Below are 15,968 nucleotides of genomic sequence, written 5' to 3'. Positions count from 1 at the left end.
AATAATGATGATGCATTTTGAATAATAAAACGACAGCAAATTTGAGCTCCAGGAAACTTTAGAGAACACCTAGCCCAATCCTTTATTTTATAGAACAGGGAAAGTAAAGATGGGCCGTAACTTACCCAAGCTCTTACACTGAATTACTGGTAGAATTGGGCATTGAAAGCTGTCTCCCCTAATCTCACTCAGCTGCTCTTGTCATTAAAACACGGAGAAGTTATTTCTCCAAATGAAGAAATAACATGAAGTTATTTTTCAAAATAGTCTTTCTATATTTTTCAATCACATGGAAAAATAAAAATTATGACATACTTTGGAGTCAGCAAAACAACAAAATATCCAAGATCTACCGTATAATCTAGAGAACCAAAAATAAAACCAGAATCTTCTTATGCCCCCCCCTTGCCTAAGATAACATGGTGCCGCTAACATAGTTTCAAAACTATATTTATAGGTTAGATTCTTATTATGGTATTTAAATGTCCCAAAAATGTCAGCTTCGTTATTCTTTGTCCCGTCCTGGTGTGCCATGGAGCTTTGGTCAGCCAAACATCACCTGGGAGCTCATATCTAGACAGTGGGAATCTTAGGACATAGTTTTTTAATAAAACTATTTTTATCCCCAGGGGTACAGGTCTGTGAATCGCCAGGTTTATACATTTCATAGCACTCATCATAGCACATACCCTCCCCAATGTCCATATCCCCATCACCCTCTCTCATCCCTCCTCCCCCCAGCAACCCTCAGCATAGTTTCATTTTTAATGAAAATGGCAAAATGCCGTGATTCCACTTTGTAAATATTTTTGATGTTTTTAAGGGAGGTTGCATAGCCAAGAATGAGCCGCCCTTACTCAGGGGCCATTCTTAGAGAAGTGGGGCTTCAGTACTCTGATATCAGAATGTTGGGTCCTTCTAGAACCTTTCTTTATCAGAACTGGAAAGGGTTAGTGGAAATCTGAATGTTACAGAGTTAGTAGAAGCTTGATCAAGTGTGTCTGATCTAAGCTACAGACGAAGCCATGTACAGTTCGTGAAGCACTTCCGCCGAGGTCTGCATGCTTATGTGTGAACACGCTGTTTGTAGGGGTCACTGCCTGGGAAAATCTAGGTAAGACTGCACAACCCTCAATTTGGGAGGACCAATTTCTCCCTCGCTTCAAAGTACACGTATTACGAGGAGACTTGTTTCTTCTGGGCTGTCTTTGGCCCCCAAATCTTTCTCCTTGAATCAACTCCACGTGGGTCATTTTACCCCCTTGTGGGTCATGTCCATGTTACACAGTGAGTGGATTCAGAAGTGGAATTCATTCTCTTTCTTTGATTTCTGCAAAAGGCCACCCAGACAAGACCCTACAGTTACTGCCAGATCCAACCCAAGAAGAGTTTATAGCACAACAGACAAGGCCCTGAAAATAGAATCTTAAAATCCTTCTCCTTAAAAGTCCGTTGTCCAACTCAGCCTCCAACTTCGCTGGTGTTCTCAGCATTCCTTCTACTTTTCTCCTTACAGCCATCTTGAGAGCAAGCCTAACCTTGGGTTTGCTTTCATTATTTTTGCTTACACAGAATATTTTGGTCAGTTCTTTGTTTCATTCTCTCCTTTTGGTCTTGCTTGATCCTATGCACTAAAAAAACCAAAAACCAAACAAATAAGTAACCAAACCAAAACAACAGTGCAACCCCGAAACAAAAACCAACCCATTATACCTTTAGATTATGTTTCTAAGTGAAGACTATTTCCCGCCTGTAAGTTGCTACTTGTTATGATGTTATAAATAAATACATATATAAAAATACATATATAAGTTATTATACACACACACACACACACACACACACACACACACACACCCCTGCAATTACTACATAGTTCAAGTAACATCATGGTTCTTGTGTTAATTCTAGTCCTTCCTTATGAAGGACTGGTCAATGTTTTAGCCCCAGGTAGCTAAGGGAAAATTGTCTGCTGTATTTTAAATCTGGGTCCTTTTCTTTTAATTACCTAACTTGTACATCTTCAATCAATTTCCTTTTGGAATAAGTTGTTCCTTTTATATGGGCTAGTGTACTGATCACTGAGAAAAATTAATTTGTTTGCAATTGCTTAAGGATCTGACTTTACTGTAGCATCTTTGGAGTATAGTTCTAGATTTTTCTTTTTACGAATTCTGCCCAGTTCCATGCACAGGATGGAATTGCAGCTCTTTTAAGCACTTTCTATGTACCTAGCAACATCAGCCTCTGAATTGCCCATCAGCAATGGGAATTTTGGCTTCTCTGGCTTTGGAGAGGAAGAAATAAATTCCAGATTGAGTGTTCCATTATAAAATCTTCAGCTATTACTCAAATATTATGTCTGGTTACCTTCTGTTTTGTCCCCATCAATGCAGTCTCTATTTGCAGCAATAAGGATTCTGCTATTTAATTTTTCCTTGTCCGCTGTGTAGAGGGTATGCCAGTAAAATGGATCACTGCTAAAATGAGTGGGTAACTAGAGGTACCTCCATAAGATTGTTTTTACTTGAATATAAAAACAGCTACCTGTTCTGTGCACTTATGCCATTTAATTAGAAATGTTGAGGCATGTTTTTTTGTTGTTGTTGTTGTTGCAAAATACTCCAACTTGGAGGAGTGTGGGATCTATCCATGGCAGGAAAACAATGAAAAATCTCTCTTCATAAGAAGGTAGCCAGGATGTCAAGATTGGTTTAAACAGTGGGGCAAAACCTGAAGTGCAATGGAGATAGTATTCATTTTTTGCCACCTGTAGAATTGAGTATAGATGTTAGGGTGATGAATTAGAATATATCTTTTTTTCTTACTTTAGAAAAATGTTCGTGGTCCTAAGGTAGTTAAAAGTCATATGTTTTTCATGAAGAAATATGGACTGTAAAGAAAATTTTTTTAAAATAAAAATTACTTGGATCTCTGTTAAGGGAAAAATCTTACAGTAGAAATGTTGGCATGCCAGTAGATATATGGATACAATAACGGATCTATTATGGCAAATGTGGAATTCCCAGATAGGTTTCTTAGTGCTTTTCTAGCCTGCTTCCCCAGCCTGCTTCTCTAGTGCTCTCCTGCAAGAACAGAGTCCTAGAGTCCTTCTAGGCTAGTTGCTGCCTCCCAGAATCTCCCCCCTCCCAACCCTATGACCGGGAACTCTCTGCTCATACCAAACACACAGATTGTTGTGATAACTATATGAAAGCTATTTTTGAAACTGTAGGCTCTTTGAAAAGTGCTAGACAAATTAGTAGACATTGTTATTATGCCAAGAGGCTCAGAAAATATCAATGGACCCTTAAATTTGAATTTCTAACCTCTTAAAAGATACAAACTCTCTTTATGGTTGAGTTCCTGCTATGGAATATTGGAAATCTATGTGTCAATATATGTGTGTGTGATATTTTGCATATTAGTATATTTCAGTGCATATCTCATAGATTTATGGTTAAGGGTACTACTTTTGGGAAGACATGTACATCATGTTCTACTTGCATGCTCTTCTCTTCTTGATGACCAGTGGTATTCAGATGTTTCTTAATATCTAGCCCTATACCATTTTTCCCATGGCTAATTATTTGACCCACAGAGTTGTTGGTAAAAAATATAAAGAATTAACCAGCAATATCTGAGTGATGATCACCTGGGTATTCATCTTCATTTTATTTTTACATATGGTCTCTATACATATTTAAATATTTTATTTATTTATTTATTTGAGAAAGAGAGAGCATGGGTTGGGGGGAGGGGCAAGGGGATAGAGAGAAGCAGACTCCCCACTGAGCAAGGACCCTGCTTCGGGGCTCTATCTCAGGACCCTGGGATCATGGCTTGAGGTGAAGGCAGCTGCTTAACTTACTGAGCCACCTAGATGCTCCCTATATATGCTTTATGTACTTTTTGATATGCATTCAATAATCTTAAAAAGGAAATAGTAACAATTCTCACATAGTGGTTTGAAGTAGAAAAAGTTACCAAGAGTGGAACTCAAAATTTAGGCATGCGCTTCCCTAACATCTCTTTCGCTTACATTCCTTACCTTTTGCACGGGAAAGTAAAACTCAGCCCCTCTTCTCTCTCAGACAGAATGAGATTTCTGGGCTCTGTGACATTTTCCCATTACATTCCTGGCTGGAGAGATTCATGTTCCAATCTGCCTTCTGCTTCTCTTCTCCTCAGTTCTATTTCAAGCAATTTCTGTGCCCTGGTTTCCTCATCTGTGAAATAGGGTAATAATGGAAAACATCCCTTCCAGATTGTTGCAGGGATTACATGAATTAGTCAGGGCAAAATTGTGCCCCTCTTTGCTGGCAGCAAGCCCTCAAGAAGTGTTATTGAGCCATTATTAGTAGTTTGTTTCCAGTGCCATGTTGATGAGTCATGTGACCTTGAGCAAATTATTTCTGGATTCAGTTATCTCTAAATGGAAGAATTGAACTTTCAGTGGTTCTCAAACTTAAGGGTACATCAGGCTCACCTGGATGGTGTAGTAAAACACTGTTTTCTGGGCTCCACCCTTGGAGTTTCTGATTTAATAGATCTAGAATGGGGTCTAATAATTTACATTTCTAACAAGTTTCCAGTTGAAGTTGAGGCTGCCGATCTGGAGACTCACTTTGAGAATCCTTAGTTTACTCTAAACAAAACAGTGATTCTCCTTGGCAGCACATTAAACTCACCTAAGAAGTGTAAAAATCCCCATGCCCAGGCTATCCCCCAGACCAACGAACGCACCATCTCCGCAGGTGCTGACCATATCTTCATAGCTCTTCAAGGTCTCTTTGTGCTTCCAAGGAAGAGTCAAGGTTGACAACCACTTCTAAGGTCTTTTCCAGGTTAAAAATACCCATAATTCTAACTTAAATGAAGAAGAAAAGAAATTTTTCAGGAGGACCCTATTCTCTACTCCTTGATGCATGGGTGTACCCCCTGAGAAATAAACACTGCTTTATGGAGGTGTGTATCTACCTGTGGGGCATCTGTTGGGGCACAGTTTGTACAGCTGGCAGCAAAACAGCATGGTGTACCTCAAAATTGCTTTTGGATTTTGCAGATTATTTTATAAATCAGTTTTGTGGTATTTGTTGTCGTATTATTGGAGAAGAGTGTAGGCATCTTTCTTTGCATCCGGAGAGTTGCCCTTGCTTTAAACCCTAGCTCTTCCACTTGCAAATTCTATGATCTTGAATGAGTTTCCTCACTTTTCTGTACCACAGTTTTCTGGGCAAAATGCAGATAATTACAGAACCCACTTTGTAATATTTTGAGAATTAGGTAAAGTTATTTTACATGATTAGCACTCAAAAATGACCACTAAAGACCATTAATGGCTCATTTGGTTAAGCATCTGCCTTCATCTCAGGTCTTGATCTCAGGATCCTGGGATCGAGCCCCATCCCCAGCTCCCTGCTCAGTGCAGATCTTGCTTCTCTGCCCTCCCTCTCCCGCTTGCTCGCTCACTCTCTCTCAAATAAATAAGTGAAGTCTTCTAAAAAATGACCATTTGTCTACTGTTTTAAAATATATTTGAAATCAAAAACACTTTGAGTATATTTCAATATGCTATTCATGTACAAATATATGTAAGTTTGAACATATATTAAAATATAGAAGTTTAAAATACATCACAAATATATATAAATTAATATGTTAGAATGTTTAACGTGTTTAAACATTCTGTATTTTATTTTTTAAAAGATTTTCTAGAGAGAGATCACAAGTAGGCAGAGGGGCAGACAGAGAGAGAAGGAGGAAGCAGGTTCTCCACTGAGCAGAGAGCCCAATGCGGGGCTCGATCCCAGAACCCTGAGATCATGACCTGAGCTGAAGGCAGAGGCTTTAACCCACTGAGCCACCCAGGCGCCCCTGTCTCTGTATTTCTAAAAGGAATTTATTTTCTCATGTTTTATATAATGCTTATAAAACATATTGATGTAATTTCTAAATAATATCTTATGTAGCTCCTGGGAAATTCCGGTATTCTTTTGCATCTCCCTTTGTACCCGCCACTTTGAGAACCGCTTGTCACTGTTCCATATGCAGAAACCTCTAGGTTTTCTTCTTTCACTCATTCTACACACTCCCTCCTCCTTGCTGCAGCCTTCAGTGGCACGATGGAAAGAAATATGCATCTAGAGCTGTTGCAATAGCCAAAGGCAAAAATTACTAGCCAGTGTAGAAAATAGAAACTAAATTCTTTCTTTGTATTTGGTTTTGTTTTTTTATGGGAGGTGCTCTTGTTGTTTTTTGGTATGTGTATGTGTTTGGGGGTATATCTTCCTCCCTCCCTGGCCCCAGGGGGTGAGAGTGGCAGTCAGTCAGTGGTTAGTGATGAGATGGTATTATCCACTGTGTTGGTGGGGCTAAGAAAAGGGAAATATTCTTCAAGGCTGAGAAATGGACATCCAGGCTTGAGAACAGTTTGTTTTTGGTCATTTTGGCAGAAGAGGGATGAATTAGTTGGGAGAAGGCAGAAGAAATTACCCAGAGCTCAGGTGCTTTTCTAGGACACGTCAACCTTAATTCATTCATTCACAAATTCAGCTTATGTGAGAATATAAACATGAGGGCTACCAGTTCTGATTCAAGGAGCTCACAGCTGGTGGAGCCTTGGGGAATGGACAGAGAATTTGAAACTTCAAGAGTTAACCATTTCCCTTAGCTTGGAGGAGTGAGTGAAGGATTTGGGGAGTAAATGACACCTGAAAGATTTAATGTGAGTCAGACCAGCTAAGGGGGTGGTAAGGACAAAGACAACCTATGGGTAAAGGGAAAGAGGCTAATCACTGCAGGGAAACAAGGCCGGGGGGTATCCCTGGAGCAGAAACTGGGAAGCTAGCCTCTCCATTGCTTCGCTGCCAACAGGTCAGATCAGTAAGTAGGATGACCAACTGTCCCAGTTTGCTGGAAGGTGACATTTTGAATACTGATGGTTGAAGACCCTATCTTTGAGTGGGTATCTTCCTGCTGAATCATGGGTCTATTTTCTGTTTGTTTTCTGTCTGAATATCAGAAAAATGTGTTGAAGTTGCGATCTGGAAAAGAAGGGAAGGAAATGTTGATTTCTGTAGCTTGGAAGAGGCCATCCTTGATGAAGGATGTGTTCATACAACGGACGGTTGTTTCCACAGCTAAAAGACAAAGGGAAAGTTCACAGAGAAGAGTCTGTGCCCTGCGCTGGTGAGAATGAAGGATGATGGGAAATTGTGGGGGGTAGAGTCCTTGAAGTATATAGTCTGGAGATCCAATGCTGGAGGTGGGTGGAAGAAATGGAACAAAATATGGAACGGGGGGCAAACTTACTGGAATTCCCTTAAATATGTGTGGTTTCTGTCACTGGTTCATTAGCCACAACAAAGATGGTTATGTAGTTACATTCATCAATATCCAAATTTCCTACCATTTTTAGGTATTTATCAGTAATAATGTGGATCACTGAAGATGGTATTAGATCATTTCCTTTAAAGCTTTTGTACATTTATCCACACGAATACCAGCGTCTGTGCACACTTTTTATGAATCTTGGGGTCAGATAGGACCTAAAAACATTTTACATAGAGCATGTTGTATAATTCCATGGACACTTAACATGTTTACCTTCTCTTAAAACTTTAAATTAATTAGAACAGTGCTGTGCAATGGAAATATAATATGATTCACATATGTCATTTAAGACTTTCTAGTAGCCACATTCAAAACTAAAAAGAAGCCAATGAAATCAATCTTTTTAAAAAATACTTTAGGGGTGCCTGGGTGGTTCAGTTGGTTTAGTGACTGCCTTTGGCTCAGGTCATGATCCTGGAGTCCTGGGATTGAGTCTGCATTGGGCTCCTTGCTTGTCAGAGAGTCTGCTTCTCCCTCTGACCCTCTCCCCCTTCTCACGTTCTCTCTCTTTCTCTCTCTCTCAAATAAATACATAAAATCTTTAAAAAACATTTTATAAATACTTCATTTACTTGACAGAGAGAGAGAGAGCACAAGCGGGTGGAATGGAAGAGGGAGAGGAAGAAGTAGGCTCCCCTGACTGAGCCACCTAAGCACCTGAAATCAACCTTAATATGTTCAAAATACCGTAATTTCAAAACATTATTTTTTTTTTTTAAGATTTTATTTATTTGTCAGAGAGAGTGAGCACAGGCAGACAGAGTGGCAGGCAGAGGCAGAGGGAGAAGCAGGCTCCCTGCTGAGCAGGGAGCCCAATGTGGGACTTGATCACAAGATGCTGGGATCATGACCTGAGCTGAAGGCAGCCACTTAACCAACTGAGCCACCCAGGCATCCCTCAAAACATTATTGATGCAAAATTATTAATGAGATATATTCTGTTTGTTTCATACTAACTCTTTGAAATTCAGTGTGCATTTTTCCTTTTTAGCATATTTCAATTCAGATGCTAAATATTCCTTGGTACTATTTGATCTGTACGTAGTTCTCTTAAAACACAGTTGAAACGTGGATTTATATACCTAAGTTATTACAAACATACATAAGAGTTTTCCAATGACTGAATAGAATGTCAGTTTTAAAATTTAATTACTTTAAATTACTTTAAATTAATTTAAACTAATTAAATTATTTGAAAGAAATAAAATAAAATAAACTCCATTCCTCAGTCAGACTAGCCACATTTAAACATGATCCCGGGGTCCTGGAATCGAGCCTTGCATCAGGCTCCTTGCTCAGCAGGAAGCCTGCTTCTCCCCCTCCCACTCCCCCTGCTTGTGTTCCCTCTCTCGCTGTGTCTCTCTCTGTCAAATAAATAAATAAAATCTTTTTTAAAAAGTGGGCACATTTTATTACTCTTCTTTGTCCTGTCATTTTCTATTTTCTAGCTGATCTCGAAAATTTAAACCCCAATCAACACTTTTTTCTGTAAGCATCAGTTCCATATGCTCCCTGTAGATGGCAGCACGTTCTTCCTGAAATTGTAAAGGGGAGCAGTTGCTAGGACTTGTCACTCAGATTCTGGCATTTTCATAGAAAGAGTCAATTCTGTGGATCATTCTTTGGTAGAATAGGTTAGAATCTTTTCAGTTCCATTGTCATTCTGTACAGATGGCTCTTGATTAAGAAAACAATCTCTTCTCCTCTAATCTAGAAAATTGCACGTTCCTAAATTTGGGTAAGAGAAAAGAAGCTCTAAGTTGAGAGGAGAAAAAGATGCAATTAAAGATTTTTATCAAAAGGCTTAATTTGCTCATAGCCGCATTTTGGAAATGGTGATTCCAACTGCCATGTCATAAAACTTGACAAAGTCGTGGAGGGGTAGATTTTGTTTTACAGACTGTGCCAATGCTGCTCTTTCTTTCTCTCTCTCTCTCTCTCTTTCTCTCTTTCTTTCTTTTTCTCCATTCTCCAGTGGGTTTTAGAAAATTTCCTAGAATGCATACAGGGTTTCCTATTAGATAAGCGGAAGTCTTATATACTCGGATGAGATTCATGTTTTTACATTTCAAAACAGCCGTCCCTCCCCCTTCACACTGCGTTTGTGGTAAAGGAACATGAGATCAGGATAAGCTACCAACAGGAGACCTTAGAGAGAATCAAGGTGGTTTCCTGAGGACTGGTGCACATTTTGGTATATAGCACCCAAGAAGCCTTCTTGTAGGAACCTCCAGCAAACTGTGCTGTTTTCTATTCTTTTATTTTCTTTTTTAAAGATTTTATTTATTTGACTGAGAGAGAGAGAGAGAGCACACAAGCAGGGGGAGCAGCAGGCAGAGGGAGAAGCAGACTCCCCGCTGAGCAGGGAGCCCCGCATGGGGCTGGATCCTGGGGCCCCCAGATCATGACCTGAGCCAAAGGCAGACACAACCAACTGAGCCACCCAGGTACCGTATGTGGTGTGTTTTCTTGATTACCTTTGACTGACATTTTAAAATCGCAGGCTCTCTTTCTCCGCAATTACCACTCACTCTGTTTCCCAAATAGAATGTCAAGGTTCTGTATGATTTCTAATCATGATTTGGATTGTTCTAGTTTTATATCTTATAAATTTATACTGAATTTCATACTGTAATGAGTATAAGCGTAGTATCTCGGCTGTTGACTCAAAAAATTATAGTTTTCTTAATCTTTCATTCTTACCTTAAACTCTAATATAGTCTGTGAAATGGTAGAGGTGAGTGGAAAGTTTGGGGAGAGAAAAAGTTAAATGTGTTTAGTGACAAGTGCTAAGTTTCTTTTGCATGCATTTTGCTTATATTTCCCTGTTTAATCTGAATAGCAATTATTTTTTATAGATAAGGAATCTTAGACAGACTTTGAGAAGTGCCGAACCTATCACTTAACAAATTTAATTAAATGAAAAGTAAAAATATGGTACCATTTATGTAATCTCTTATACCCTACATTTCTGGTTCTCTTTCCTTATCCAGATAATTCTTCTCTCTGCTTCCTTTTTTGTTTTTGTCTTATTTTTCCACACTGTAACACCTGCCCAGAGTCTAGCACTTGGCTTCTGTTTTTTTCTCCTTTTTCTTCAATCATCACATCCAATCTCATGGTGGCAACTACCTTCCCATGCATATTAATTTCGAAATTAGTGACTTCATTTCTTCTACTGGCTGGAGTAGGATAATTGCTGAATGACTAATATCATAAATCTTGATAACTTATTTCTTTCTCACACACAAATTCTTTTTTTTTTTTTAAAGGTTCATTTATTCATTTATTTGACAGAGAGAGAGAGATCACAAGTAGGCAGAGAGGCAGGCAGAGAGAGAGAGGAAGGGAAGCAGGCTCCCTGCTGAGCAGAGAGCCCGATGCGGGGCTCGATCCCAGGACCCTGAGATCATGACTGAGCCGAAGGCAACGGCTTAACCCACTGAGCCACCCAGGCGCCCCTCACACACAAATTCTAATGCAGATCTTCCCCATCTGTTTTCCTGGTGTTTTCCTCTCCACCAAGTGGTGACTCAGGAATCTGCTCTCTCCATCTTAACTTAGCCTGTGTCTTGGAGCTCTTCAGTGGTCTGGTGATGTCCATAGATATCTTCTAAGAATAATGTTTCTAAATGTGAAAAAGAAAAAAAAAGATGCAGCAACAGATTTGATAACTAAAATTCAAAGTTAATTTCAAATTAGTGGTTGGTAAATAGATTTCGATATATATGCCCCAAGTATAATGTAACGTGACATATCTGATTTTTATTACAAAGCCACATTTTGCTAATAGTACTGTAATTGTCCACATTCAGAAATAAAGGAAATGCTAAGTAGCAGTTAAAGGTTTATGAAAATATAGAATTATGAAATTTATGAAAATATAGATTTTTTACCTGATAAAATCCAATTTTATGGGATTTCCTATATGGTATAAATCTAGGGTTCCAGGTACTCCCCAATTACCTGGAGCCCTTTACTAGATCTCATGCGTGCAATTGACTGACAAGCAAAGGCCTTATAGAATAATGGGAGCCAATGCAGAAAAAGGCATATGCTAATTACGATCATAGCTTATGGGCTAGAATTGGTTGTATTGGTCCTCCAAGAAAGAGAGCCAGGAACTGTGTTTCATTTGCATGACCAGGTAAAAGGTAAGGTGTAGGGAGAATGGAATAATAATTGTTTCAAGCAAGAATCATCGATGGATGCTGAAAGTAGTAAAGAGGGGTGCATCTGCATGGCACAGTTGGTTGGGCATCCAACTCTTGGTTTCAGTGCAGGTCTGATCTTAAGGTCCTGGGATCGTTCCCCACAGAGGGCTCCACCCTCATTGTACAGTTTGCGTGGGACTCTTTCCTCTCTCTGTCCCTTCCCCCATGCCCTCTCTCTCTCTACAATAAGTGGATAAATTTTAAAAAATAGTAAAGAAAGACAATGAGAAACAGGATGCTTTTATAGTTCCAGGTAATTCCACACAACATACTTGCTAATACTCGGGAAGTGAAAACAGTAACTTCATAGAGTGGAAAAGATCTAGCAGGCACCACCTTCTTCCAGTGATCAAAGGTGATGTCACCAACAATGAGGCAAATGAACATTGAGCCTCCTGCTAGGACGCACAAAGGAGGGACAGCATCATTTGTGTGGTGTTCCTGCCAGAAATGCTTAGCTCTAATCAGAAGGAACTATCAGAGAAGCCCTAATTGAGGGACATTCTATAGAACAGCTGGCTACAGCTCTTCAAAATTGTTGAGATCATGAACTGTTCAGATTAAAAGAGGCTAAAAACACATGATGACTAATACAAGTGCCATCCTGGACTTGAACAGCGGATCAGAAAACGAGCATAAGGAAGATAATCGGCAAAATCTGAATAACACCTACAAGTTAGATAACGGTATTGTGTCTATGTGAATTTATGGACTTTGATAGAGTAACGTGGCTAAGTAAATTAAAATGTGTGTGTGTGTGTGGTTTTTTTTTTTTTGGCATATGCATACTGATGTTGGCAACTTACTCTCAAATGTTTCTGGATAAAGGATGACATAGATGATAGAATGATAGTAGGTAGGTCACAGAGTGATAAAATATTAATGTTTAGAGAATTTAGGTAAAACATAGATGGGAATTTTTTTTTTTGCAACATTTCCCTTAAAATCTGAAATTATTTTAACATTAAAATATTGCTAAGCCTCTTATAAAACTAACGAGGTTGGGACCCCTGGGTGGCTTAGTTGGTTAAGTGTGTGCCTTCAGCTCATGTCATGATCCCAGGGTCCTGGGATCGAGTCCAGCATCGGGAAGTAAACTTCCTGCTGAGCAGGGAGCATTCTTCTCCTTCTGCCTGCCTCTTGCTCTCTCTTGCCCTTGTCCACTCTCTCTGACAAAGAAATTTATATAAATACAATCTTTAAAAACAAAAAACAAAACCAAAGAGGATGGTCTAAACTTTCATTATGCCTTGTGCTTTTTTCTTTATCAAAGAACCTGAGGGCTTGGTGACTGGTATTCTGTTGAACACCAGAATCTAAGTCTAGGAGTTTCAAGGCCGTCTGGAAAGAACATAATTCTCCATATTTTGATTTTATTTTCCTGATAAGAGTAAGTTGATGTGCTTTAATGTATGGATACTGCCTAGTAACTGGCATACAAATCCTTCAGATACTGGACCATTTTCTTATTTGTTATTAGCTTACATGTTTGGGTAGATTTGAAGGTCAGATTGTCAGTGGTTCTGCCAAGACTTCATTGGGAAATCTGGAGTTGGAAGTTTACTTCCCCCAGGCATCTCTCTAAACACAGAAGAAAAGATCTGATCAAACTCATTTATTAACGAAAGCTTATAATATTGAGTGTAGCTTCTGGGAATCTAAGAAAATATTTACTTTCATCTCTTACCAAGAAACAACCATTATAGTCATTTTACACTCTTTAAAAGTGCTGATTTACTTTTGTTTGGATCCTTGATATCCCGGGTCGTGAGTTTGAGTGCATATGGGCATCTACTGCGGCCATGCCAGATTATGGTGACAGGGACGTTCAAGTGGAGTTCGAGATTTCTCTGCGTTTTAATTATCACTTTGATCACATTTAAGTAACCTGTTGGGAGCATTCCAATAGCCATAGTTTGGAGAAGATTCACTTATAACTGATGTCTTCCAATGTTAGATTTGTTGGAAGCAGTCTGACTGTCATTTGCCTTAGAAACCAGGGACTGGGGGCACCTGGGTGGCTCAGTTGGTTAGGCAACTGCCTTCAGCTCAGGTCATGATTCTGGAGTCCTGGGATCAAGTCCCACCTCGGGCTCCCTCCTCAGCAGGGAGTCTGCTTCTCCCACTGATCTCTATCAAATAAATAAATAAAATCTTAAAAAAAAAAAAAAAAGAAAGAAACTAGGGACCGTATGCTGATAGGAAAGGAGACATTTCACACTCAGAGACCCTGATATGTCAAAAAATAAAATGAATTTTCTTTGCTCTATAGCAAATAAAATCCAGTTGAATTTACCCCAGTCTTATGAAGATTAGATCTTTATATAAATAATTTATCTGTTCCAAACATGTTTCAAAATATCGGTGAGAGGTTTGGGCTCATCTCACAGCAACAATGTTGCAGAATGTTTTAGTATACCTTTTCTCAGGTGTTTCTAGAGGAATTATAATTATAACTATAAATTATAAAGATGTAAGTTTCTATTGATGAAAATTATTGAACTATGTAGCCCTACTGGAGTCTGTTTGCTGAGAGCTAAAATATGATCAACTAATTACTGGCAACTTTACAAAGTTTCCAAAGAATGGTTTGACTCCCAGATTATTTAAAATCTATTTGTGAAAAAAACTAAAAAAAGAAATAAAATCTATTTGGAATTGTATACCTCATATAAATAAGTTTAACTGTAAACAGCACTAAAGAAAAAGAAATTGTAAACTTGCAAAATTCCACCATCTTAATCACTATTTATTTATCTATTTATTTAAAGGTTTTATTTATTTATTTGACAGAGATCACAAGTAGGTAGAGAGGCAGGCAGAGAGAGAGGGGGATGTAGGCTCCCTGCTGAGCAGAGAGCCCGATGAGGGGCTGGATCCCAGGACCCTGGGATCATGACCCGAGCCAAAGCAGAGCCACCCAGAGCCACCCAGATGTCCCAGTCACGATTTATTTGTGTGTGTGTGTGTGTGTGTGTGTGTGTATGTCTGTGTGTATGTGGATTCCACTTGTCTGTTTATATGGATTTATTCTTTGTAGTTTTGAATAGAAGATATATGATTTGTGTTATGCTTTTTAAACTTATAAATCCTTTTCAGTGTTCCTACATAGTGATAATAACTCCTCATACTATATATGTAATATTCTCTTATTAAATTTTGTGCCAGAGTTTATTCAACTAGTCCATTATTTTTAGGATATGAAATTTTCCCCTCCAATAAAAGATGATAACCATCCTTCTCAGGAGCATCTACATAGTTTTCTCTTCTACTGAACTCTTTTCTAAGGATAAAGTTCCAGGAGCAAGATTGCTATATCTAAGAATATGCACAGATTAGCTAGCTAGCGACTGTGTGTGTGTATGTGTATACTCTTACCGTGTATTATTTCCAAAATGCCTTTACTAGTTTGCAGTGGTATACACATACCATATAAACGAACACATACCACTTTCTACCAACAGTTTACCAAATTTGGGAATTAGACCAGTTTTTGCCCAACCTCATTACGGAAGGCCACGGAAGGTAGTAGAGGGTAGTTCCAGGATCTGGTCCTCGTTCTTAGGGTTTCTATGATCTTAGGCAAGTTGTTTACTTCTGTGATTTGTTTCCTTTTCTAACATGTGATTAATGGTAATTACTTCACAGAGTTTTTGTGAAGATCAAATGAAATAGTTGATTAAGCACCTAAACAGGAAAATATTTGTTGAATAAGGAAAAAGTGAAAAAGTATCATTCTTTTAATATTTACCTTCTGTACTACTCTTGCAGGAATAGGTCTTTCAGTAGAAACGAAAAGCAAGATGAAGTTTATCTTTCAATGGGAAATCCTTCTCTCAGTAACGTTAAAGACTGATTAGTACTTTGAACATTCTCCCCAAAGCCTGTATCAGCTCTCTTTTCAACAAACTATCTTTTATAAGGGAATTATCAGCATGCATTTTAGCAGAAAACTCAAACCGGTTGAGAAAATTAGAAAATTTATCTCACATTGCAGAGACTCCAGATGTAGGGTAGAATCCACAGTTGGTTGGTTTGGTGGCTTAACAGTCTTATCAAAGACTTGGGTTCTTTCCAGCTTTCTGCTTCATGTATCTGCTTCACCCTGAGGCTGCATCACCAAACTGTCAAAAAATTGGCGCCAGCAGTCTCTAGAATAATAGGTTTTCGTGTTCACATCAGTAAAGGGACAGAGAAAAGCTTCTCCAAAGCGTGGGATGTTAATTGTTCCTTTCAGTTTTATTAGTTCAATTTAAGTGTTTTATTTATCCTTGGACCAGTGGATTGGCTTGAATTAATCAGGATCTCCCTCTAAGCTGAAGGTAGTTTTGTGGGAGAATATAGCATGATTTAAATTGG

The 15,968-nt window shown here is 38.8% G+C and overlaps 1 protein-coding gene across 6 annotated transcripts in view; it reads left to right on the top strand.

Moving 5' to 3' along the window:
* Positions 1–15,968, top strand: part of ESR1 (estrogen receptor 1) — a 427,341-nt gene that overhangs the window by 76,473 nt on the left and 334,900 nt on the right. Inside the window, exon 1 of one of the 6 annotated variants that reach the window (XM_059176761.1) lies at positions 971–1,114. The exons of the other annotated variants lie outside the window; for them this stretch is intronic. The gene's annotated coding sequence lies outside the window, so the exon portion shown is untranslated. Of the gene's footprint in view, positions 1–970; positions 1,115–15,968 lie in introns of those variants that run through there. 6 annotated transcript variants of the gene reach the window in all.

The sequence above is a fragment of the Mustela lutreola genome, chromosome 6, assembly GCF_030435805.1.
Source record: "Mustela lutreola isolate mMusLut2 chromosome 6, mMusLut2.pri, whole genome shotgun sequence".
Classification (NCBI taxonomy): Eukaryota; Metazoa; Chordata; class Mammalia; order Carnivora; family Mustelidae; genus Mustela; species Mustela lutreola.
The sequence above is the reverse complement of the archived record's forward strand: the minus strand, read 5'-3'. Positions and strand labels throughout refer to the sequence as shown.